Below are 26,080 nucleotides of genomic sequence, written 5' to 3'. Positions count from 1 at the left end.
TTTCTGGCACTACATGGTGACTCACAACTGTTGTAACTCTACTTCAGGAGTTTCCCTTCCCTGGCCTCTGCCAGCACCCCCACACACATGAAGTATACATGCAGGCAAACACTCATACACACAAAACAAAAATTTTAAACAGTCTGAAATTAAAAAAAAAAAATCTAGAGATCTCCAGAAGGTAAGAAGAGTATAAAGAAAGGCACAAGAAATAGAGAGTCCACAAGTCACAGAAATGTGACTGCTCATCTGGACAGAGGAGCAGGGTGACTGACCACTTTTAACAAACCCTCTCCATCCTCATAAAGCATGCTGGCTTGGGATGAGATGTCAGGCAGCGTTTTCAAAACCTGCTAGTCTGCTGTCTCATCCCTCTGTAAAGCACTACTTAGGGATCCAGTTATTTTTCTGCCTTTGGCCTGTGTGCTAAAAGCACATAGAGTCCATTTGCACAAACACTCAGTATTTCCCACCCTGCCTCTCACACTCTGCCACCAGGCAGAATGAAAGCATCCCGGTGCCCACAGCAGTCATCTGCAGAGAGGACAGAGGTGGTTTCTACTCTGTCTAAGGATGAATGGACATGCCTCTTTGTGCTGCAAAGTTCTCAGTCAGAATGCCAGGACTGGCTCCTCGCCTTTGTGCCTTAAGCACTGCCAATAACCCATTTTAATCCCTTTAGAATTCCTCACAGCAGCTTCAGTGATGGACGATTTTTGTGGGAAAGGACAACTCTTTGAACCTTGGATATACACAAGTAAATTGGGTGCCTATGTATCACTGGGAGTGTTAAATTGTGTTTGTTATACAAGATCTAGTATATATACATTATTTAAAATGTCTTGTAGTTTCAAATTTGTTAAGATTTATGAGATGGGCGATGTGTTCGTACTTGAATTAAATATGAAAGATTGGTTTTGAATTAGATTTGAAAGATCTATCATGTTTAAATAAATAAAGTTTTATTTAACCCTTACAACCACCCTGGGCCACAATGTCCTGTTTTTATAGGCAACTATGCTTTATCCCTTAAGGGCACACCAGAGGCAATAAACTGTCCCTTTGTCAGCCAGAACATTTTTTTCCCTAGGTAATTCTACTTGTAAGGATGGAGCTTAAAATTCCTCAGAAATGTCAGCACTACAATATGGACGCTAAGCCTGGCTATCAGACTCTAGGAACATTTTATGGTTTGCCAAACACTTTAAAGATAAATCCCATTGTGACTAAGTTAGCTGGAGGCATTGTCTGGTGCTGGTGTTACAGAACCTGACTGATACAAACTCTCAAGTAGCCGTGCTGTCTGTAACATGTGGAAATGTTCATGGTCTCTGTTCACCCTGAGTTGAGTATCCAAACATTAAATGGCTGGTTGAATGCCTTTCCTGAGAAGAATTACCTCCGCTGTGATTTTACATTGAAACATGAAGCTAGAATATTTGGTTTTTGTCCTTCACTGTTCTTTATTTCAAAGAAAATTTCAGATAGAGAAATAAATAAAATGTAATTCCCTTGAGATGATTGGAAGGTCCTTGCTTCTGTCTGTCTGTCTCCTGCCATGAACTAATCCAGGATTTTTCTTGTGCTAAGCAAATGCTCTGCTCCTGAGCTATGTGAACCTAGGTTCAATGATTAGTTTTTAAGGCAAATTTTTTATAGTACCATGAACACAATGGATATTTGGCATTTTCCTTCATGAAAGAGTTATTTATTTCTGAGCTGAGATTACAGGCCTTTGTCACCACACCCATTTTCTGTGTTGTGGGGTTGAATCCAGGGGCACCTGTGCACTAGGCAAGCACTGTACCACACCGGGCTATATCTCTGACCCTCTGGGATATTTTAGTACTGGCTTTGTAGTTCGCACAAAGTGAGCGTTTTTTTCACACTCTTCAGATCTCTCTTTCAAAGGGGAACTTGTGAGAAACCAAAGGAGAGGGGGAAGTGCTCTAAGATGAAGCCTACTGGAGAGAGAAACTCCCAGATCATATTTAGGGGTGGAACCCTGGAGGGCAAACAAATCTAATTTTTGTCCATGGCCTGAAGCAGGAAAAATCCTAGCTCTGTCCTGGTCAGAGGCCAGGAATGACATAGGGAACTCTTATATCTTCTTCTTCTTGTCTATCTTAAATAAGTACTTTGTCTGGAGGCCATATGAGAGGGTGTGACTGAAATTCTAGTCCAGACATTAATCCTTTCTGGTGAACAGCTTTGGAACTGGGGTTCTGGATTTTCATTGCGGAAATGGGTTATATCCATTTCCAATTTCAGCTCACCTCGTAAATTCTTATACCCTCCAGTTTGAGAAGGGAATGTTACAGTGGTATAAGAATCCAATGAAGATGGATATCAAGGCTCTTTTTAGGCCTACTAAGAAAAGGAAGCCATTTTCTCCTGCTCAAAAGAATGACTCTTTCTTTGCCTTCTTCAGGGAGGAAGGAGACAGGACAATCTGATCTGCTTCAAACATGGGAGCACCACACCTACTGTTTCTTCCTTTAAGAGTTAGTCTATTTGGGCCTGCTAAGGAGATGGGAGGAATATCAATTCTTTCATGGAAATAGTGTCTGTTTCCTTCCCTGAAATCCTGCTCCCATGTGACAAAGAGCTTCTATCAGGCAATGCCATAGAGACCTGCAGCTCACCTACTTTCCCAAGAAAGGTGTGGCTTGTCCTTCTTTTCTCTCTCTTTTTCAGATACTGGCCCAACCAGCATGTTCTCCCAGATGCTTTGAGACTTTTCTAACATTCTCCTAATCCCCCACTCCTTCAACCATGGAGATGGTTGCCAAACTCCACTGCCGAACTTTCCTTTTTTTTCTTGGACCCTAACTCAAAGAACATTGCTTTCTCTGGCTCATCTTCATCTCTCTATTTCAGGAAGCTGCTAGGAAGTGCTTCTCTACCTCCCTAATGCTGTGACCCTTTAATATACTTCCCCATGTTGTGGTGACTCCTAACCACAAAATTAATCTTGTTGCTACTTTGTAACTGTAATTTTGTATGAATCATAATGTAACTGATATGCAGGCTATCTAATATGTGACCCCTATGAAAGGCTTGTTTGATCCCAAAGGGGTCAAGACCCACAAGTTGAAAATTGCTGTGCTAGCATTTATTAAACCCTTTTATCAATGAGACTAAAAATTGGAAAGAACTCCAGTTTCACAAGTAATGTGTTGTACTCAATGTCCAGCATGCCAAAGTGTCCTGTAAAAGAGTCACTGGCTGCAGGGACAGTGGTGAACCATGTGGGTATAAAAACCTCCATAATCAAAGCTTAATGCTTAGCAGATAGATGAGGCTGTACCAGGCAGCAGGTGGGAAACAGCAAAGCTAGAACAAGGATAACTTGATATTGACTTACACCCAAGAGCCTGTTTTCTATTTAAGCAACAGAGTTTAAATATCCACTTTTCTAGTAAGAAAAATATAAGCTCATGTTTTAATTACCTCAAATATTTGATTATAAAACAAAAGAGGTCCATGGTTCAAATTGTTCCAAAGGAAATTTAGGGCTGGCAGTGGGTGAAGGTACCTGCCACTGGGCCTGATGACCTTACCTTGGTCTCTGCCTCACTTGGTAGAGCAATAAGTCATTCAAGTTGACCTCTGACCTCCATGTGTGTATACATTCACATAGAGTGAGCATGAGTAAATAAAATGTAACAATACAAGAGGGGTCCTGTCCCAAGAGGCACTGCAGGTTTGACTGCTGTGTTACATGTATGTCAGTCAGTAGGTGGCAAATAGGAAAGAGTTTAGAAAATTGAACATAATAATACCTGAGGACACATTAATACCACTCCTAGGCATACATCCAGAAGATGCTCCAACATGTAATAAGGGCACATGCACCAGTACGTTCATTGCAGCCTTATTTATAATAGCCAGGAGCTGGAAAGAACCCAGATGCCCCTCACCAGAGAATGGGTACAGAAAATGTGGTACATTTACATAATGGAGTACTACTCAGCTATTAAAAACAATGAATTTATGAAATACTTAGGCAAATGGATGAAACTAGAAAATATCATCCTGAGTGAGGTAACTCAATCACAAAAGAACATACATGGTATGTACTCACTGTTAAGGATATTAGCCCAGAAGCTCGGAATACCCAAGATACAATTCATAAATCACAGGAAACTCAAGAAGAAGAATGACCAAAGTGTGAATGCTTCGATCCTTCTTAGAAGGGGGAACAAAATACCCATGGAAGGAGTTACAGAGACAAAGTGTGGAGCAAAGACTGAAGGAATGATCATCTAGAGACTGGGGATCCATCCCATAAACAACCACTAAATCCAGACACTTTTGTGGATGCCAACAAGTGCTTACTGACAGAAGCCAGTTATAGCTGTCTCCTGAGAGGCTCTACCGGTACCTGACAAATACAAAGGTGGATGCTCACAGCCATCCATTGGACTGAGCATAGGGTCTCCAGTGAAGGAGCTAGAGAAAGGACCCAAGGAGCTGAAGGGGTCTGCAGCCCCATAGGAGGAACAACAATATGAACTAACCAGTACCCCCAGAGCTCCCAGAGACTAAATCACGAACCAAAGAGTATACATGATGGGACTCATGGCTCTAGCTGCATATGCAGCAGAGGATGGCCTTGTCAAGCATCACTGGGAAGAAAAGCCCTTGGTCCTGTGAAGGTTACATGCCCCAGTGTAAGGAAATGCTAGGGCCAAGAAGCAGGAGTGGATGGATTGGTGAGCAGGGGGTGGGGAGGGGATGAGGGAGGGGTTTTTCACAGGGGGAGGTGAAACCAGGACAACATTTGAAATGTAAATAAAGAAAATATCTAATTTAGAAAAAAGGGGGGAGGGCTGGCGAGATGGCTCAGTGGTTAAGAGTGCCAACTGCTCTTCCGAAGGTCCCGAGTTCAAATCCCAGCAACCACATGGTGGTTCACAACCATCCGTAACAAAATCTGATGCCCTCTAATGGAGTATCTGAGGATAGCTACAGTGTACTTACATATAATAAATAAATCTTAAAAAAAAAAAAAAAAAAAAAAAAAGGAGGAGCGAGTGATGCTTGGTGACGGCCTCAAGGTGCTGCTAGTTTGTCCTCCTGAACACTGTGTGTATTCTTTACCAGGTACACCATTTACCTTTCAATTTGTCTCCTGCGGTCTACATGTAATTTATGATTGCCTTTTGTGGTGGTTTGAGTGGAAATGGCCCCCATAGATTCATGTATTTGAATGCTTGGCCCACAGGGAGTGGCACTATTAGGAGGTGTGGCCTTGCTGGAGGAAGTGTCACTGTGGAGGAGGGCTTTGAGATCATATACACTCAAGCAATGCCCAGTGTGATAGACAGTCTCCTTATGTTGCCTGTGGATCAAGATGTAGAAATTTCAGCTCCTTCTCCAGCACCATGTCTGCCTGCACACTGCCAAGATGGTAATGGACTAATCTTCTGAAGCTGTAAGCCAGCCCCAATTAACTGTTTTCTTTTATAAGAGTTAAAAGGGTCATGGTGTCTCCTCACAACAATGAAACCTAAGCGAAGACACCTCTGAATATGAAATGCTCACCACAGGCTCAAGTGTTTGAAAATTTGGTCCACAGATAGTGTTTGTCCTAGGTATATTTAATTATCACCTTGACATAGATTACACTCATCTGAGCAGAAAGCCTTGATTGAGGCATTACCTCTATCAGATTGACTGTGGACATGACTAGAAGGCTATTTTCTAGATTTTTCATTGATATAGACGGGCCTAGTCAACTATGGGTAGCACCATCCCTAGGCAGGTAGTCCTGGGCTATATAAGAAAGCTAGTTGAATGTGAGTCTGAGAGTGAGTGAACCAGACAAAAAGCAAGGAGGTAGTGTTCTTCTGTGGTCCTGATTCCAGGTTCCTGCCTTGAGTTCCTGGGGATTGAACTCAGGTTCTTCTGCTTGCATGGTCAGCACTTCACCAACCGAACTATCTCCCCAATCCCTAAAGTTTTATTTGGCCTGTAATAGGAATTATAAATTCTTGCTAGCTTGTAGAAAAGACACACAATTCAAGTATTTTACTTACCAACCATAAGCCTGGATTGGGTAGGTTTGGAGCAATTCTAACTTATTTCCTAGACATAATGTCCGTTGTTACTTACTATTTTTCTGACCATGTGCTCATGATCCATCACTTCTTGTGCCATCTTCATCCTCCCTCTCTCTCCTCTCTTCCTCTCTTTTCATCTCCCTTGAGACTCCCTCAGTCAACCCTCAAGTCCCACCTTTCTCCTTTCACTGCCCAATCACAGGCTCTGGCCTTTTATTGACCAGTTAAGTTGGGGAAAGACTTACATAGCATCACCTGGTGTACGTGAGGATCTGCTCATCGGGGACAACCAGATCTTGGGAGCCAGTATTTAGCATTTAAATACAAGCAGCACCAGACCAATCACCTATATAGCAAATTTATTTCCCGTCCAAATTTTCCAGGTCTTAAACATTTTGTAGAGTCTCTAGAAATAACTGAAGGTCCTGAACACTTTGCCCTAATAGATATGAGGTCCTGAAGTCTGAAGCTCAATTGAGAGAATAATAACTATTAGAGGCATTCAGGGAAAGATTTCTCTACAGGGGCAGGAAGCCCCATATGCTGTGCCTGGGAACCTGCCAATTTGTCTGCCCATCAGCTGCGGCTCCTAAGGCATCAAGAGGAAGATGCTGTGATTCTGAGCCTAATTTGGATGCAAGAAATCAGGCATTTCTCACAGCAGAAACTACACCAGCCATTTGAAGTACTAAGAAGTTTTAAAGTATCCAACTCTTTTTAAAATTCAAACATGGAAGGATGAACAGGGTTCATATTTTATGAAAACGAACATCAAATATTCCTGGGGGGAGGGGAGAAAAAGCAGGTCTTTTGTTTCCAGTGGATAAAAAGGGTCTGCAAGCAAACACAGGTGATAGTCTACACAGCGGGGGAAGACAGAGAACAGAGAGCTGAAGGAAGCTGTGTGGATGGTGGTGCAAGCCCATCATACACAGCTAAGCAGGCGGGACCGGAAGCAGGAAGGTCAGGAACTCAAGGCTGTTCTGGAGGTGGTAGTGAGTTATGGGAGATCAGATTGGAGGGAAAGACCATTAATTTGCCAAGATATGAAAACTGCCACATTGGGACAAGGAGAATGCAGATATGAGAGAGGAATCTTGGTCCTTGCAGGCCACCATGTAAGGACTAAATGGCTCAAATCATAGGAATGTATTATTCTTTACAGAGCTAAAGAATGGTAGTGCAAGACCAAGGGAATGAATGGCAGGGTAAGTCTCATCTGAAGCCTCTTCTCCTGAGTTGGTGACATCCTTGTGTTGCTTCTTGCTTGTGGTCTAGAATTTGAGGGAACCAGGCTTGCTATAAAGACACAAACCAAGACACCGTCAATAAGACAAAAAGGCCACCAACAGATTGGGAAACGATCTTTACCTATCTTAAATCAGATAGGGGACTAATATCCAATATATATAAAGAACTCAAGAGGGTGGACTCCAGAAAATCAAATAACCCCATTAAAAAATGGGGCTCAGAGCTAAACAAAGAATTCTCACCTGAGGAATACGAATGGCAGAGAAGCACCTGAAAAAAATGTTCAACATCCTTAATCATCAGGGAAATACAAATCAAAACAACCCTGAGATTCCACTTCACTCCAGTCAGAATGGCTAAGATCAAAAATTCAGGTGACAGCAGATGCTGGCAAGGATGTGGAGAAAGAGGAACACTCCTCCATTGTTGGTGGGATTGCAAGCTTGTACAACCACTCTGGAAATCAGTCTGGCGGTTCCTCAGAAAATTGGACATAGTACTACCGGAGGATCCAGCAATACCTCTCCTGGGCATATATCCAGAAGATGTTCCAACCGGTAAGAAGGACACATGCTCCACTATGTTCATAGCAGCCTTATTTATAATAGCCAGAAGCTGGAAAGAACCCAGATGCCCCTCAACAGAGGAATGGATACAGAAAATGTGGTACATTTACACAATGGAGTACTACTCAGCTATTAAAAAGAATGAATTTATGAAATTCCTAGGCAAATGGTTGAACCTGGAGGGCATCATCCTGAGTGAGGTAACACAATCACAAAAGAACTCAAATGATATGTACTCACTGATAAGTGGATATTAGCCGAGAAACTTAGTATAGCGAGATATAAGATACAATTTGCAAAACACATGAAACTGAAGAAGAATGAAGACCAAAGTGTGGACACTTTGTCCCTTCTTAGAATTGGAAACAATCACCCATGGAAGGAGTTACAGAGACAAAGTTTGGAGCTGAGACAAAAGAATGGACCATCTAGAGACTGTCATATCCAGGGATCCATCCCATAATTAGCCTCCAAACGATGACACCATTGCATACACTAGCAAGATTTTGCTGAAAGGAACTTGATATAGTGGTCTCTTGTGAGACTAGGCCGGGGCCTAGCAAACACAGAAGTGGATGCTCACAGTCAGCTATTGGATGGATCACAGGGCCCCCAATGGAGGAGCTAGAGAAAGTATCCAAGGAGCTAAAGAGATCTGCAACCCTGTAGGTGCAACAACATTATGAACTAACCAGTACCCGGGAACTCTTGACTCTAGCTGTATATGTATCAAAAGATGGCCTACTCAGCCATCACTAGAAAGAGAGGCCCATTGGACATGCAAACTTTATATGCCCCAGTACAGGGGAACGCCAGAGCCAAAAAATGGGAATGGGTGGGTAGGGAAGTGGGGGGGGAGAGTATGGGGGACTTTTGGGATAGCATTGGAAATGTAATTGAGGAAAATATGTAATAAAAAAAAAGAAACCAGCAATACATGTTTGTTACCAGTGACAAAAATAAAATCATTTTGTGTTAAAAAAAAAAAAAAAAGACACAAACCATACCAAGCGGGCCCAGAGCCCTCTAAACCTTAGACCTAACTCTCGTATGGTCAAAGATCTCACCAGTAGTTATTATCATATTGGAGGTTACCCTAGATATCAACACATGAATAATAATTGTTACTGTTAGCAAATGGTGAAATTACAGATCAACCAACTGGAGTTTGATGAGTTGGCTATCTCAGCCTGAGGTCACATCAGGAAATGACAGAGTTTGGGTTTATACTAGAACTTGGCTTCCACTTCTAACTTGGTTTCCTCACCCCAACTTCCATGAAGCTAAACGTTCTTTATCCAAATAGCAGGAGGAAGACATGGGATCAAAATTGGTGAGGTACCACAAGAGAGAGCCTAGCTTTGAATGGCCTTTTGTCTCCTTTGTCTTGGACAAAGTCTAACTGGGGTATCAACGGAATTTCTACATGAGAAGGCTGAGGGTTTGTTCTTCAGGGTCTGTGGAGCTCTGGAGAGATAGCAGAAGATGGTGGCAGGATCCATGCTGCTCCAGTTTCTGAAAAGGAGAAGAAAGTGAATTCTACAAACTTGAAGTACTTGTTCTGGGCAATGTTCTTGAAGGGTAATCGATTCACAAAGAAAAGGGGGCGTTGGGGAGGCAGAAATCCGGCCTGAGTAGGGCCACAAGCCTCTTCCGGTCAGAACAGCACCGGGGTAGCTAGGGCGCAGGGTCTGCTGACACTCGCCAGCTACCCACAACACCCGCCACAGGATCTTAAGACTTCTGGTGAGTGGAACACAGCTTCTGCTCCAATCCAATTGCGCGCGGGACCTGAGACTGCATTAGTTAGGGAAGCAGAAAACCGGCCTAAGTAGGGCCACAGGCCTCTTCCGGCCTGAACAGCACCAGGGTAGCTGGGGCGCAGGATCGGCTGACACCCGCCAGCTACCCAAGACCCCCGCCACAGGATTTTGAGACTTCGGGTGAGTGGAACACAGAGTCTGCTCCAATCTTTAAACAGTGACAACGATAACAACTAACCCCAGAGATTACCAGATGGCGAAAGGTAAACGTAATAATCTTACTAACAGAAACCAAGACCACTCACCATCATCAGAACCCAGCACTCCCACTTTGCCCAGTCCAGGGCACCCCAACACACCGGAAAAGCTAGACACGGATCTAAAAGCATATCTCATGATGATGGTAGAGGACATCAAGAAGGACTTTAATAACTCACTTAAAGAATTACAGGAGAACATGGCTAAAGAGTTACAAGTCCTTAAAGAAAAACAGGATAACACAATCAACACAGGTAGAAGTCCTTAAAGAAAAACAGGATAACACAATCAAACAGGTAGAAGTCCTTAAAGAAAAACAGGATAACACAATCAAACAGGTAGAAGTCCTTAAAGAAAAACAGGATAACACAATCAAACAGGTAGAAGTCCTTAAAGAAAAACAGAAAAACACATCCAAACAGATGATGGAAATGAACAAAACCATACTAGACCTAAAAAGGGAAGTAGACACAATAAAGAAAACCCAAAATGAGGCAACACTGGAGATAGAAACCCTAGGAAAGAAATCTGGAACCATAGATACCAGCATCAGCAACAGAATACAAGAGATGGAAGAGAGAATTTCAGGTGCAGAAGATTCCATAGAGAACATCGGCACAACAATCAAGGAAAATGTAAAATGCAAAAAGATCCTAACTCAAAACATCCAAGAAATACAGGACACAATGAGAAGACCAAACCTACGGATAATAGGAGTGGATGAGAATGAAGATTTTCAACTCAAAGGACCAGCAAACATCTTCAACAAAATTATAGAAGAAAACTTCCCAAACCTAAAGAAAGAGATGCCCATGAACATACAAGAAGCCTACAGAACTCCAAATAGACTGGACCAGAAAAGAAATACCTCCCAACACATAATAATCAGAACAACAACTGCACTAAATAAAGATAGAATACTAAAAGCAGTAAGAGAAAAAGGCCAAGTAACATATAAAGGCAAGCCTATTAGAATTACACCAGATTTTTCACCAGAGACTATGAAAGCCAGAAGATCCTGGACAGATGTTATACAGACACTAAAAGAACACAAATTCCAGCCCAGGCTACTATACCCAGCCAAACTCTCCATTAACATAGATGGAGAAACCAAAGTATTCCACGACAAAACCAAATTCACATATTATCTCTCCACGAATCCAGTCCTTCAAAGGATAATAACAGGAAAAAACCAATACAAGGACAGGAACCAAGCCCTAGAAACAACAAGAAGGTAATCCCTCAACAAACCTAAAAGAAGACAGCCACAAGAACAGAATGCCAACTTTAACAACAAAAATAACAGGAAACAACAATTACTTTTCCTTAATATCTCTTAATATCAATGGACTCAACTCCCCGATAAAAAGACATAGACTAACAAACTGGCTACACAAACAAGACCCAACATTTTGATGCTTACAGGAAACTCATCTCAGAGAAAAAGATAGACACTACCTCAGAATGAAAGGCTGGAAAACAATTTTCCAAGCAAATGGTATGAAGAAACAAGCTGGAGTAGCCATTCTAATATCTGATAAGATTGACTTTCAACCCAAAGTTATCAAAAAAGACAGGGAGGGGCACTTCATACTCATCAAAGGTAAAATCCTCCAAGAGGAACTATCAATCCTGAATATCTATGCTCCAAATACAAAGGCAGCCACATTCATTAAAGAAATTTTAGTAAATCTCAAAGCACACATTGCACCTCATACAATAATAGTGGGAGACTTCAACACACCACTTTCACCAATGGACAGATCATGGAAGCAGAAACTAAACAGGGACACAGTGAAACTAACGGAAGTTATGAATCAAATGGATCTGGCAGATATCTACAGAACATTCTATCCTAAAACAAAAGGATATACCTTCTTCTCAGCACCTCATGGTACCTTCTCCAAAATTGACCACATAATTGGTCACAAAACAGGCCTCAACAGATACAATAATATTGAAATTGTCCCATGCATCCTATCAGATCACCATGGACTAAGGCTGATCTTCAATAACAAAATAAATAATAGAAAGCCAACATTCACGTAGAAACTGAACAACACTCTTCTCAATGATACCTTGGTCAAGGAAGGAATAAAGAAAGAAATTAAGGACTTTTTAGACTTCAAAGAAAATGAAGCCACAACATACCCAAACTTATGGGACGCAATGAAAGCATTTCTAAGAGGAAAACTCATAGCTCCGAGTGCCTCCAAAAAGGAACTAGAGAGAGCACACATTAGAAACTTGACAACACACCTAAAAGCACTAGAACAAAAGGAAGCAAACTCACCCAAGAGGAGTAGACGGCAGGAAATAATCAAACTCAGGGGCGAAATCAACCAAGTGGTAACAAGAAGAACTATTCAAAGAATCAACCAATCAAGGAGCTGGTTCTTTGAGAAAATCAACAAGATAGATAAACCCTTAGCCAGACTCACTAGAGGGCACAGGGAAAGCATCCTAATTAACAAAATCAGAAATGTAAAAGGAGACATAACAACAGATCCTGAAGACATCCAAAACACCATCAGATCCTTCTACCAAAGGCTATACTCAACAAAACTGGAGAACCTGGATGAAATGGAGAAGTTCCTAGACAGATACCAGGTACCAAAGTTGAATCAAGATCAGGTTAATGATCTAAACAGCCCTATATCCCCCAAAGAAATAGAAGCAGTCATTAATTGTCTCCCAACTAAAAAAAGCCCAGGACCAGATGGGTTTAGTGCAGAGTTCTATCAGACCTTCAAAGAAGATCTAATCCCAGTTCTTCACAAACTATTCCACAAAATAGAAACAGAAGGTACTCTACCCAACTCATTCTATGAAGCCACAATTACTCTGATACCTAAACCACAAAAAGACCCAACAAAGATAGAAAACTTCAGACCAATATCCCTTATGAATATTGATGCAAAAATCCTCAATAAAGTTCTTGCTAACCGAATCCAAGAACACATCAAAACAATCATCCATCCTGACCAAGTAGGTTTCATCCCAGGGATGCAGGGATGGTTCAATATACGGAAATCCATCAACGTAATCCAGTATATAAACAAACTCAAAGACAAAAACCACATGGTCATCTCGTTAGATGCGGAAAAAGCATTTGACAAGATCCAACACCCATTCATGATAAAAGTCTTGGAAAGATCAGGAATTCAAGGCCCATACCTAAACATGATAAAAGCAATCTACAGCAAACCAGTAGCCAACATCAAAGTAAATGGTGAGAAGCTTGAAGCAATCCCTCTAAAATCAGGGACTAGACAAGGCTGTCCACTTTCTCCATACCTATTCAACATTGTACTTGAAGTCCTAGCCAGAGCAATTAGACAACAAAAGGAGATCAAAGGGATACAAATTGGAAAAGATGAAGTCAAAATATCACTTTTTGCAGATGATATGATAGTATATATAAGTGACCCTAAAAATTCCACCAGAGAACTCCTAAGCCTGATAAACAGCTTCGGTGAAGTAGCTGGATATAAAATTAACTCAAACAAATCAATGGCCTTTCTCTACACAAAGAATAAACAGGCTGAGAAAGAAATTAGGGAAACAACACCCTTCTCAATAGTCACAAATAATATAAAATATCTTGGCGTGACTCTAACTAAGGAAGTGAAAGATCTGTATAATAAAAACTTCAAGTCTCTGAAGAAAGAAATTATAGAAGATCTCAGAAGATGGAAAGATCTCCCATGCTCATGGATTGGCAGGATCAACACTGTAAAAATGGCTATCTTGCCAAAAGCAATCTACAGATTCAATGCAATCCCCATCAAAATTCCAACTCAATTCTTCAACGAATTAGAAAGTGCAATCTGCAAATTCATCTGGAATAACAAAAAACCTAGGATAGCAAAAACTCTTCTCAAGGATAAAAGAACCTCTGGTGGAATCACCATGCCGGACCTAAAGCTTTACTACAGAGCAATTGTGATAAAAACTGCATGGTACTGGTATAGTGACAGACAAATAGACCAATGGAATAGAATTGAAGACCCAGAAATGAACCCACACACCTATGGTCACTTGATCTTCGACAAGGGAGCTAAAAACATCCAGTGGAAGAAAGACAGCATTTTCAACAAATGGTGCTGGCACAACTGGTTGTTAACATGTAGAAGAATGCGAATCGATCCATTCCTATCTCCTTGTACTAAGGTCAAGTCTAAGTGGATCAAGGAACTTCACATAAAACCAGAGACACTGAAACTTATAGAGGAGAAAGTGGGGAAAAGCCTTGAAGATATGGGCACAGGGGAAAAATTCCTGAATAGAACAGTAATGGCTTGTGCTGTAAGATCGAGAATTGACAAGTGGGACCTCATGAAACTACAAAGCTTCTGCAAGGCTAAAGACACCATCAATAAGACAAAAAAACCACCAACAGATTGGGAAAGGATCTTCACCTATCCTAAATCAGATAAGGGACTAATATCCAATATATATAAAGAACTCAAGAAGGTGGACTCCAGAAAGTCAAATAACCCCATTAAAAAATGGGGCTCAGAACTGAACAAAGAATTCTCACCTGAGGAATACCGAATGGCAGAGAAGCACCTGAAAAAATGTTCAACATCCTTAATCATCAGGGAAATGCAAATCAAAACAACCCTGAGATTCCACCTCACACCAGTCAGAATGGCTAAGATCAAAAATTCAGGTGACAGCAGATGCTGGCGAGGATGTGGAGAAAGAGGAACACTCCTCCATTGTTGGTGGGATTGCAAGCTTGTACAACCACTCTGGAAATCAGTCTGGCGGTTCCTCAGAAAATTGGACATAGTACTACCGGAGGATCCAGCAATACCTCTCCTGGGCATATATCCAGAAGATGTCCCAACTGGTAAAAAGGACACATGCTCCACTATGTTCATAGCAGCCCTATTTATAATAGCCAGAAGCTGGAAAGAACCCAGATGTCCCTCAACAGAGGAATGGATACAGAAATTATGGTACATTTACACAATGGAGTACTACTCAGCTATTAAAAAGAATGAATTTATGAAATTCCTAGCCAAATGGATGGACCTGGAGGGCATCATCTTGAGTGAAGTAACACAATCACAAAAGAACTCACACAATATGTATTCATTGATAAGTGGATATTAGCCCAAAACTTAGGATACCCAAGATATAAGATACAATTTGCTAAACGCATGAAACTCAAGAAGAATGAAGACCAAAGTGTGGACACTGTGCACCTTCTTAGAATTGGGAACAAAACACCCAGGGAAGGAGCTACAGAGACAAAGTTCGTAGCTGTGATGAAAGGATGGACCATTTAGAGACTGCTGTATCCAGGGATCCGTCCCATAATCAGCTTCTAAACGCTGACACCATTGCATACACTAGCAAGATCTTGCTGAAAGGACCCAAATATAGCTGTCTCTTGTGAGACGATGCCGGGGCCTAGCAAACACAGGAGTGGATGTTCACAGTCAGCTATTGGATGTATCACAGGGCTCCCAATGGAGAAGCTAGAGAAAGTACCCAAGGAGCTAAAGGGATCTGCAACCCTATTGTTGGAACAACATGATGTACTAACCGGAACCCTGGAGCTCTTGTCTCTAGCTGCATATGTATCGAAAGATGGTCTAGTCGGCCATCAATGGAAAGAGAGGCCCATTGGACTTGCAAACTTTATATGCCCCAATATAGGGGAATGCCAGGGCCAAAAGAATGGGAATGGGTGGGTAGGGAAGTGGGGGGCGGTATGGGGGACTTTTGGGATAGTATTGGAAATGTAATTGAGGAAATTATGTAATAAAAATATTAAAAAAAAAAAAAAAAGAAAAGATGAAGTCAAAATATCACTTTTTGCAGATGATATGATAGTATATATAAGTGACCCTAAAAATTCCACCAGAGAACTCCTAAGCCTGATAAACAGCTTCGGTGAAGTAGCTGGATATAAAATTAACTCAAACAAATCAATGGCCTTTCTCTACACAAAGAATAAACAGGCTGAGAAAGAAATTAGGGAAACAACACCCTTCTCAATAGTCACAAATAATATAAAATATCTTGGCGTGACTCTAACTAAGGAAGTGAAAGATCTGTATAATAAAAACTTCAAGTCTCTGAAGAAAGAAATTATAGAAGATCTCAGAAGATGGAAAGATCTCCCATGCTCATGGATTGGCAGGATCAACACTGTAAAAATGGCTATCTTGCCAAAAGCAATCTACAGATTCAATGCAATCCCCATCAAAATTCCAACTCAATTCTTCAACGAATTAGAAAGTGCAATCTGCAAATTCATCTGGAATAACAAAAAACCTAGGATAGCAAAAACTCTTCTCAAGGATAAAAGAACCTCTGGTGGAATCACCATGCCGGACCTAAAGCTTTACTACAGAGCAATTGTGATAAAAACTGCATGGTACTGGTATAGTGACAGACAAATAGACCAATGGAATAGAATTGAAGACCCAGAAATGAACCCACACACCTAAGGTCACTTGATCTTCGACAAGGGAGCTAAAAACATCTAGTGGAAGAAAGACAGCATTTTCAACAAATGGTGCTGGCACAACTGGTTGTTAACATGTAGAAGAATGCGAATCGATCCATTCCTATCTCCTTGTACTAAGGTCAAGTCTAAGTGGATCAAGGAACTTCACATAAAACCAGAGACACTGAAACTTATAGAGGAGAAAGTGGGGAAAAGCCTTGAAGATATGGGCACAGGGGAAAAATTCTTGAATAGAACAGCAATGGCTTGTGCTGTAAGATTGAGAATTGACAAGTGGGACCTCATGAAACTGCAAAGCTTCTGCAAGGCTAAAGACACCATCAATAAGACAAAAAAACCACCAACAGATTGGGAAAGGATCTTTACCTATCCTAAATCAGATAAGGGACTAATATCCAATATATATAAAGAACTCAAGAAGGTGGACTCCAGAAAGTCAAATAACCCCATTAAAAATGGGGCTCAGAACTGAACAAAGAATTCTCACCTGAAGAATACCAAATGGCAGAGAAGCACCTGAAAAAATGTTCAACATCCTTAATCATCAGGGAAATACAAATCAAAACAACCCTGAGATTTTACCTCACACCAGTCAGAATGGCTAAGATCAAAAATTCAGGTGACAGCAGATGCTGGCAAGGATGTGGAGAAAGAGGAACACTCCTCCATTGTTGGTGGGATTGCAAGCTTGTACAACCACTCTGGAAATCAGTCTGGCGGTTCCTCAGAAAATTGGACATAGTACTACCAGAGGATCCAGCAATACCTCTCCTGGGCATATATCCAGAAGATGTCCCAACCGGTAAGAAGGACACATGCTCCACTATGTTCATAGCACCCCTATTTATAATAGCCAGAAGCTGGAAAGAACCCAGATGTCCCTCAACAGAGGAATGGATACAGAAATTATGGTACATTTACACAATGGAGTACTACTCAGCTATTAAAAAGAATGAATTTATGAAATTCCTAGCCAAATGGATGGACCTGGAGGGCATCATCTTGAGTGAGGTAACACAATCACAAAGGAACTCACACAATATGTATTCACTGATAAGTGGATATTAGCCCAAAACTTAGGATACCCAAGATATAAGATACAATTTGCTAAACGCATGAAACTCAAGAAGAATTAAGACCAAAATGTGGACACTGTGCCCCTTCTTAGAATTGGGAACAAAACACCCATGGAAGGAGTTACAGAGACAAAGTTTCGAGCTGTGATGAAAGGATGGACCATCTAGAGACTGCCATATCCAGGGATCCATCCCATAATCAGCTTCTAAACGCAGACACTATTGCATACACTAGCAAGATTTTGCTGAAAGGACCCAAATATAGCTGTCTCTTGTGAGACTATGGAGGGGCCTAGCAAACACAGGAGTGGATGCTCACAGTTAGCTATTGGATGGATCACAGGGCTCCCAATGGAGAAGCTAGAGAAAGTACCCAAGGAGCTAAAGGGATCTGCAACCCTATAGTTGGAACAACATGATGAACTAACCAGTACCCTGGAGCTCTTGTCTCTAGCTGCATATGTATGGAAAGATGGCCTAGTCGGCCATCAATGGAAAGAGAGGCCCATTGGACTTGCAAACTTTATATGCCCCAATACAGGGGAATGCCAGGGCCAAAAGAATGGGAATGGGTGGGTAGGGAAGTGGGGGGGGCGCTATGGGGGACTTTTGGGATAGCATTGGAAATGTAATTGAGGAAAATATGTAATAAAAAATATTAAAAATTAAAAAAAAAAAAAAAGAAAAGGGGACAGTATTCTGCTAACAGCCTTTAGATGAAGATGTAGAACTCTCAGCTCCTCCTGACTGGATGCTGCCATGTTCCCCTCTTGATGATAATGGACTGAACCTCTGAACCTGGAACCGAGCCCCAATTAAATGTTGTACTTATAAGAAAAAAAAAAAAGAGGGGCTGGCGTGATGGCTCAGTGGTTACGAGTGCCAACTGCTCTTCCAAAGGTCCCGAGTTCAAATCCCAGCAACCACATGGTGGCTCACAACCATCCCTAACGTAATCTGATGCCCTCTTCTGGAGTATCTGAGGACAGCTACAGTGTACTTACATATAATAAATAAATAAATCTTAAAGAAAAAGAAGAAAAAGAAAAGAAAAAGGAATTAGTTCCTGCCACCACCAAGTTTTTACTGAAATGACATGGTTTCAGATGAAGCCCACAGCCCTTGGTGAGAAAGTAAAAGACTGGGGTTTTGTTTGTTTGTTTGTTTGTTTTCCTTTTATTGAGATTCTTTTTCTCACCTAATATATTCTGGTTACAGTTTCACCTCCCCCTCCCAGCTCCTCCCAACTTCTCCACCAGAATAAAATAATACGATAAAAACTAACACATCAAACAGAAGGAAAAGAGCCCAAGAGAAGGCACAAGAAACAGAGACCCTCTTGTTTGTACACTTGGGAATCCCCAAAAAACACTAACATGGAGGTCAAAAGATGCTCAGAGGACCTGGTGCAGACCTGGGTAGGCCCTGAGCTTCCTGCCTCAGCCTCTGTGAGTTCAGATAAGCTTTGTTCATGTTGACTTAGAGGGCCTTGCTTTCTCCATCCCCTCTGGCTTTTACAAGCTTCTGCTGGTTTCCTAAGCCCTGAGGAGAGGGGTTTGATGGAAAAGGCCTGTTAGGGGCTGAGTGATCCAAGGTAAAAGATGAGAATATTTTTATTTAGATTATACATTTCTTTCCTAATGAACATCTTAGAAATGTGTAGACAGGTAGACTCATTAAAAAGTAGAAATATCTTTTTTTTCAAAATTAATAAGCACTAAATTTCATTGTTTGCACGAAAAATACAATTTGAGGTTGTGAATCTTTTAGCCTTGAGATAATTATAGATTTATATCCCAGGGTTATACAGAGAAATTTCTTCTCAAAAAAGGGGTAGGGTAGATTAAAGGAAAGTTACAGGGTTGGACAACTATGGTCAAAATACATTCTTTAAAGTTCTCTAAAAATTTCTTTTAAAGAAGAAAAACCTATGAATTATTCCTTTGAAAAAGCCAGAAGTCCTCTTATACTGTAACATTAATATGAAAAATGTAATGCAGAAAATGAATTATCCTAGCATGTCTCTCACATGCTGCTGGTAGTCCAAAGGAGAAAAGGAAGCCATGTGAGGCAAAGATTTTTGATCTGGCAGTTATTTCAAAGGCATGTAGCAGCGATTGTTCATACAAAGGGTGATGTGTTTATAAGAAGATAAAGAGAGGAGGAGATATGTTTTATGGAGGTGTAGTCAGGTATGGGGACACGGGGGAAGAGAGTGCCACGCTGAGGCATCCCTTACCCTTGAGGGAACAGCCACACGATTCTATAGTATAGAAGAGAGTTTATTCAGGGCATGGGGAGGGAAATCAAGAGGACAGTAGAAGCAGAAAAAGGCATAGAGAGTGAGAGAGTAGAGGAGTAGAGGCTGGCCATGAGCACGTGGAGAGAGCATGGGGAAGAGGAAAGGGAGAGGGTGGGAACAGGAACGCAAGAGCAAGGGAGGAGTCAGAGAGCGAGGAGGGGGCAAGCAGGCCCTTTTAGATTGAGTCAGGCTTACCTGCCCCCTTCCTTCTTCTCTTTAACTTCCACTGCTGAGAGTCACTTTCTCAAACCAGCTCAAGTGCCTCCTTCACCCAAGTGTTGTCCCTTCAGATCAACTTCCCTATGTCACCAGGATACTTGGAGTGAAGCTCATTTCCCAGTGTTAATGGCAACGAGGACAAGGCCAGTGGCCCAGATATCTAAGACTTGAAGCTGATTTATGGAGTCACTCCAAGGAGACAGGAATCTTCCATCCCTGGAGGTGAATGTTGTGTTTTATAAAAGATAGGAAGAAAGAATATGTTTGGGGGAGGTGAGGTAAGGTGTGGGAGAACGGGGTGCCTCTGCGGGCCCATGCTGGGGATTCCCTTCCCCCTCTGAGGCTGCACCATGGTATAGTATAGAACAGAGTTTATTCAGGGTGTGGGGAGAGGAGTTAAGAAGGAGGGAGGGAGGGGGGAAGAGAGAGAGAGAGAGAGAGAGAGAGAGAGAGAGAGAGAGAGAGAGAGAGAGAGAGAGAGAGAGAGAGAGAGAGAGAGAGGAGTGGGAAGAGGGTAAGGGAGCAGGAATAAGAGAGAGCAAGAGAGCGAGAGAGCGAGGAGGGGGCAAGCGGGCCCCTTTTATTGTGAACCAGGCACACCTGGCTGCTGCCAGGTAACTGTGGGTTGTGGGGCAGAGCCTAGACTAAATACCAACAATGAAATAGGCCCCTCCTGAGTGAGAGAGTAAGAAAGAACTTCTGGGATTACTATTTGTAACTATTTGTGAGCCTGCAGAAAAATCAATCTACTGTTCCTGGAACTCCTTGACACTTCCCTAAACTAAAAATCCGGATTAAAGTTACCTTAATCCCAAGAGTTCAAGGTCACGATGTGAATCCTGGGCCAGGCAGTTCTACATGAGAACGTGTCTCAAGAAACAAACAAAAATCAAACCCTCAAATAAAATAAGTCTTAAAGTTACTGCAAAAAAGTAACCAAAGGAGGCTTAGGGGAGGAATGAAGTGGGAATGAGGGCATGGAGATTCAAAGGGGTTTTGAGGGCAGCTGTGGGGACTACTCCAGGATTCAAGGGCATCATCTGTGGTTGAGGTGTAGTGTGTCCCTGAGTCTATAGGTGTGGTTGCTGGGCATCCAAGGATGTTGGATGCTGCAGTGGGAGCCTCGCAGAAGCTGGACACGGGGTGGGATGGGCTGGAAAGCAGGACAGGTGTAAAGGTGGGTAGTGTCAGCTTGGACCATGAGCCAGAAGTTCAAGTTCGGTGACCAGAAGCAGGCTCTCAGGGTGAACCAGGAAGTTGGTGAAGTTCATGTGGGCCCTGTGACATGTAGTGCGGAGTTTAAGAAACCAAGTGGTAAGTGTTCACGTTTCTTTCATTTAGAAGCTGTAGGAGTAGGGCAACATGCTTGGCAGTGCATCCAACATTTTGGAGAAGGGACAGGTTGCAGCAGTGAGCTAATGGGGAACTGTGGACCAGCTTTTGTGTGCAACGCTTTGACAGTGACTAACAATGTTTCTATGCGGATACTTTTAGGATATGTTTATATACCACATGTAATGACTCGAGTAAATCATAAAGGGCCTGGGTGCCAGGATACACAGGCAAGGCCTAGGATGGAAGGAACCTGCCTCCATAGCAGGCACTAACAGCTGCCATGAAAAGAAGGTTAAGTACTGTGTATCCTCTCTCCAAACTGACACAGTAGCCCAGAGGCAATTTAGCACCTATAATGACTACCTTACTGTCTCTTGAGCCTGTCATAACTCCTGACTCGCAGAAGGCTCGATCTGTATGTGTGGAATGCACTCTTAAATTTTATTAAGTAAAATGGATAAGAGACATTTTGGGTTGGATTGAGCTCCAGCCATGAGCTGGATGGGGTAAACCAACCTGTAGCAAGTAGAAAGGGAGGTTTGCTCCGTGGTGGACTGTCTGCCTAGTACTGCAAGGCCCTAGGTGCCTTCCACAGCCCAGCAAGGTCAGACAAGCAGAACCAAGACAAAACAAAAACGGAGTTCTTAGGCTGGAGTCCCATGTCTCCAAGCCATGTCTGAGTGTGTATCCAGGCTCCTCAGCTTGGCTCTTGGGAGAGGCTCATCCTGTTTTATAGAAGGAAGTGTTGCCTCATTCTAGAACTGGCAGTACTGGCAGTAAAGCCCACTTAAGATTGTTAAGCACACGGGCCAGGCAGATGATTCCGTGGTTAAGAGTGTTGAGAGGACTCAAACCTCAGTTCCCAGTGCCCACATCCAGTACCTTATGACTGCCTGTGATGGTGTGTATGCTCCCCAGCAAGTGGCACTATTAGAAAGGTGTGGCCCTGTTCGAGTTGGTGTTGCTTTTTTGGAATAGGTGTGGCACTGTGGGTGTGGGCTTTAAGACCCTCATCCTAGCTGCCTGGAATAGAATCTTTCACTATCAGCCTTCAGATGAAGAGGCAGAATTCCCAGCTCCATATGCAGCATGCCTGCCTGGATACTGCCATGCTCTTGCCTTGATGATAATGGATTGAACCTCTGAATCTGGAAGCCAGCCCCAGTTAAATGTTGTCCTTTTTTTTACTTTTACTTCTTTTTTTTATTAGATATTTTCTTCGTTTACATTTCAAATGCTATCCCGAAAGTCCCCTATACCCTCTCCCCCACCCTGCTCCCCTACCCACTCACTCCCACTTCTTGGCCCTGGTGTTCCCCTGTACTGGGGCATATAAAGTTTGCTAGACCAAGGGGCCTCTCTTCCCAATGATGGCCAACTAGGCCATCTTCTGCTACATATGCAGCTAGAGACACGAGCTCTGGGGGGTACTGGTTAGTTCATATTGTTGTTCCACCTATAGGGTTGCAGACCCCTTCAGCTCTTGGGTACTTTCTCTAGCTCCTCCATTGGGGGCCCTGTGTTCCATCCTATAGATGACTGTGAACATCCACTTCTGTATTTGCCAGACACTGGCAAAGCATCACAGGAGACAGCTATATCAGGGTCCCTTCAGCAAAATCTTGCTGGAGTATGCAATAGTGTCTGCGTTTGGTGGCTGATTATGGGATGGACCCCGGGTAGAACAGTCTCTGGATGGTCCATCCTTTCATCTTAGCTCCAAACTTTGTCTCTGCAACTCCTTCCATGGATATTTTATTCCCTATTCTAAGGAGGAATGAAGTATCCACGAGTTGGTCTTCCTTCTTGATTTTCTTGTGTTTTGAAAGTTGTATCTTGGGTATTCTAGGTTTCTGGGCTAATATCCACTTATCAGTGAGTGCATATCATGTGTGTTCTTTTGAAACTGGGTTACCTCACTCAGGATGATACCCTCTAGATACATCCATTTGCCAAAGAATTTCATAAAGTCATGGTTTTTAATAACTGAGTAGTACTCCATTGTGTAAATGTACCACATTTTCTGTATCCATTCCTCTGTTGAGGGACATCTGAGTTCTTTCCAGCTTCTGGATATTATAAATAGGGCTGCTATGACCATAGTGGAGCATGTGTCCTTATTACCGGTTGGGACGTCTTCTGGGTATATGCCCAGGAGAGGTATTGCTGGATCTACCAGTAGTACTAAGAGTTGCCTTCTGTGGGGCAATGGGCTATGCACAGACAGCCTGGTCTCCAGTCGAGAAGAGGTCTTGAACCCCAGTGGTACTCAATGGGTGGTAATTTTTACCTACATGGGACGGTAGGACTTCAACCATGTCTCCAGACCCCAGGCTTCTGTCAAAGTTACTGCCTCACAGCCCCCACAAGTGGCTAAACTTCTCCCCACAGTTACCTAGCAACAGCAAGATAACAAGCCCACTATAAGAGGGGCTATTTGGCCCCTCCTCGCTCTCTCTCTCTCTCTCTCTCTCTCTCTCTCTCTCTCTCTCTCTCTCTCCCCTCTCAGCTTTTACCTCTCTCTCTCTAAGCCTTCACCTTTCTTACTCTCTAGCTCCTTTTCTCTCTTTCCCTTCCCCCTTCTCTCCTCTTGGCCATGGCCAGTCTCTCTCTCTCTCTCTCTCTCTCTCTCTCTCTCTCTCTCTCTCTCTCTCTCTCTCTCTCTCTTTATATCTTCTCTCTTTCCCCCTGCCTTCCTACAATAAAGCTCTAAAACCATAGACTGTCTCCATTCATCAAGGCCTGGACTAAAGACACTTGCCTGTGTGGGAACCACCCAGCGCTCCACCTCTTCCCCTGCCCTCTTTCCTTATCTCCGGGCCCCTATTCTGTTCTCAGCTTCTCCACCATATCCAGCATGGGATGCCAGAGACTGAGAACCTGGTACCGGGGGTTGCCCCTTGTCCACCCCCTGCCATGTGGGGTCAGTGGCTTCACACACAGCCAGATGCCTACCTGGGGCCGCGTGGAAAGTGTCTGGCAGTCCTCCTGCATCTGCCTGTCCAGAGCACCAGAACTCTGGGCTCTCTCCCTTCCCCCTCTTCCCCTACACCCAAGGCCCAGCAGCCTTGGTCATGGTATCTGTTCATAGCAGTAAAACCCTAAGACATTGCCTAACTACATAACTACCTAACTCTAGTACCAAGGGATCTGACACCCTATTCTGGCCTTCACCAATACCTGCACTCATGAACATGCATCCCTCTACCATCAACACACACACAAACACACCAAGTCTTTTGTAAAAAATCTTTAAACTCAATTTGTTGGAATTTTATCTTTTGAGAATTCATGATATCTGTTACATTATATTATACTACAACATCCAAGATGCTGAAGTACAGCCTTAGCATTTAAGCTGACATCCTCTGTGATTTGGCCCCTTCACAAACAGATGGGTGAGTACCAAAGGACCCATCTATCTTAGAGAAGAGCCCTACCTCCCAGTTTTACAAGAACACTGGAGACATAGAGGAAAGGTAAGTTTGGTGAGGTAGAACACTTAGGTATATGAATGTACTGGCTAGTTTTATGTCAACTTGACACAAGATGAAGGCATCTAAAAGGAGATAACTTCAACTAAGAACATGCCTCCACAAGAAAAGGCTGTAGACAAGCCTGTAGGTCATTTTCTCAGTTTGTGATTGACTGGGGAAGACTCAGCTCACTTGGATGGTGCCACCCCTGGACTGGTGGTCCTGGGCTCTATAAAAAAGCAAGGCACAATGAGAAAGTCAGTAAGCATCACCCCTCTATGGCCTCTGCATCAGCTTCTTCCTCCAGGTTCCTGCCCTGTTTGAGTTCCTATCCTATCTTCCTTCAATGATAAACAGCAATGTAGAAGAATAAGCCAAATAAACCCTTTTCTTCCCAATTTGCTTTTGATCTTCATGTTTCATCACAATAATAGTAACCCTTTCTAAAACAACCTCTGAGTGTTAGTCCCATCTAGCCTGGACTCTAGCTCTTTGAGACTTAGAAACCCAAGAGACCCATCATGTTCTTGTGGAAGCAGATTCTCATTAGGAAAGCCAGACCAGAAAATGGCTTTTCACGGGGATGGAAGGGTATGCAGTGGTCCTCTGAAGCTTTCTGTGTTAGCACCAGACAGACCTTAGACACTTTGTAGTGCTGCTAATGCACTACAGAAATAGCCCAATACTAATTTTTAAATTGTATTTTTGTTAAATTTTAGTGTGTGTGTGTGTACACGCACCATAGTGCCTGTATGAAGATTCCAGGATTAATTTTAGAAGTTGGCTTTCTCTTTCTATCATGGGATCAGGGATCCAGCTCAGGTTATCAGGCCTACACAGCAAATGCTTTTATGCACTGAGCCTTCTTGCTAATTTTATTATATTTTCTTGTTTGTTTGTTTGTTTGTTTGTTTCTTGGGGGTGGAAGGTGGGAGGCTTTTTGTATTAAAAAAAAAAAGGTTGGAATTTAAAGTGAATTTTTCAACTAAATTCCAGGAAGCTGAGACTGGGACAGGTTTGTCTTTTTGCTACAAAACAGAAGCAAGCCCAGCTGACAATAAGCCAGTGTTGGTAATGCCAGCACTTGCAAGGCAGAGACAAAAGGTTCACTGTAAATTTGAGACCAGTCTGGCCTACAGAGGGGATTTCAGAACAGCTTGAGGTACAATGTGAGATCCTGACTCAAAACAAAGCACAAAATCAAACAGGGTTGGGGTGTAGCTCAGTGAGAACAATACTTCCTGGCAGGTACAAGGTCCTTGGTTCAAGACCCAGC

At 42.6% G+C, this 26,080-nt stretch overlaps 1 pseudogene; it reads left to right on the top strand.

The window, feature by feature from the left end:
- Window positions 1-3,684: 3,684 nt before the first annotated feature.
- LOC115032511 (small nucleolar RNA SNORA17) lies at window positions 3,685-3,783 on the top strand (annotated as a pseudogene).
- The last annotated feature ends 22,297 nt before the right edge of the window (window positions 3,784-26,080 follow it).

Source organism: Mus caroli, unplaced genomic scaffold, assembly GCF_978045245.1.
Source record: "Mus caroli unplaced genomic scaffold, Mus_caroli_1 scaffold_1, whole genome shotgun sequence".
In the NCBI taxonomy this organism is placed as follows: domain Eukaryota; kingdom Metazoa; phylum Chordata; class Mammalia; order Rodentia; family Muridae; genus Mus; species Mus caroli.
Note: the sequence above shows the minus strand (reverse complement) of the source record. Positions and strands in the feature narration are given on the sequence as shown.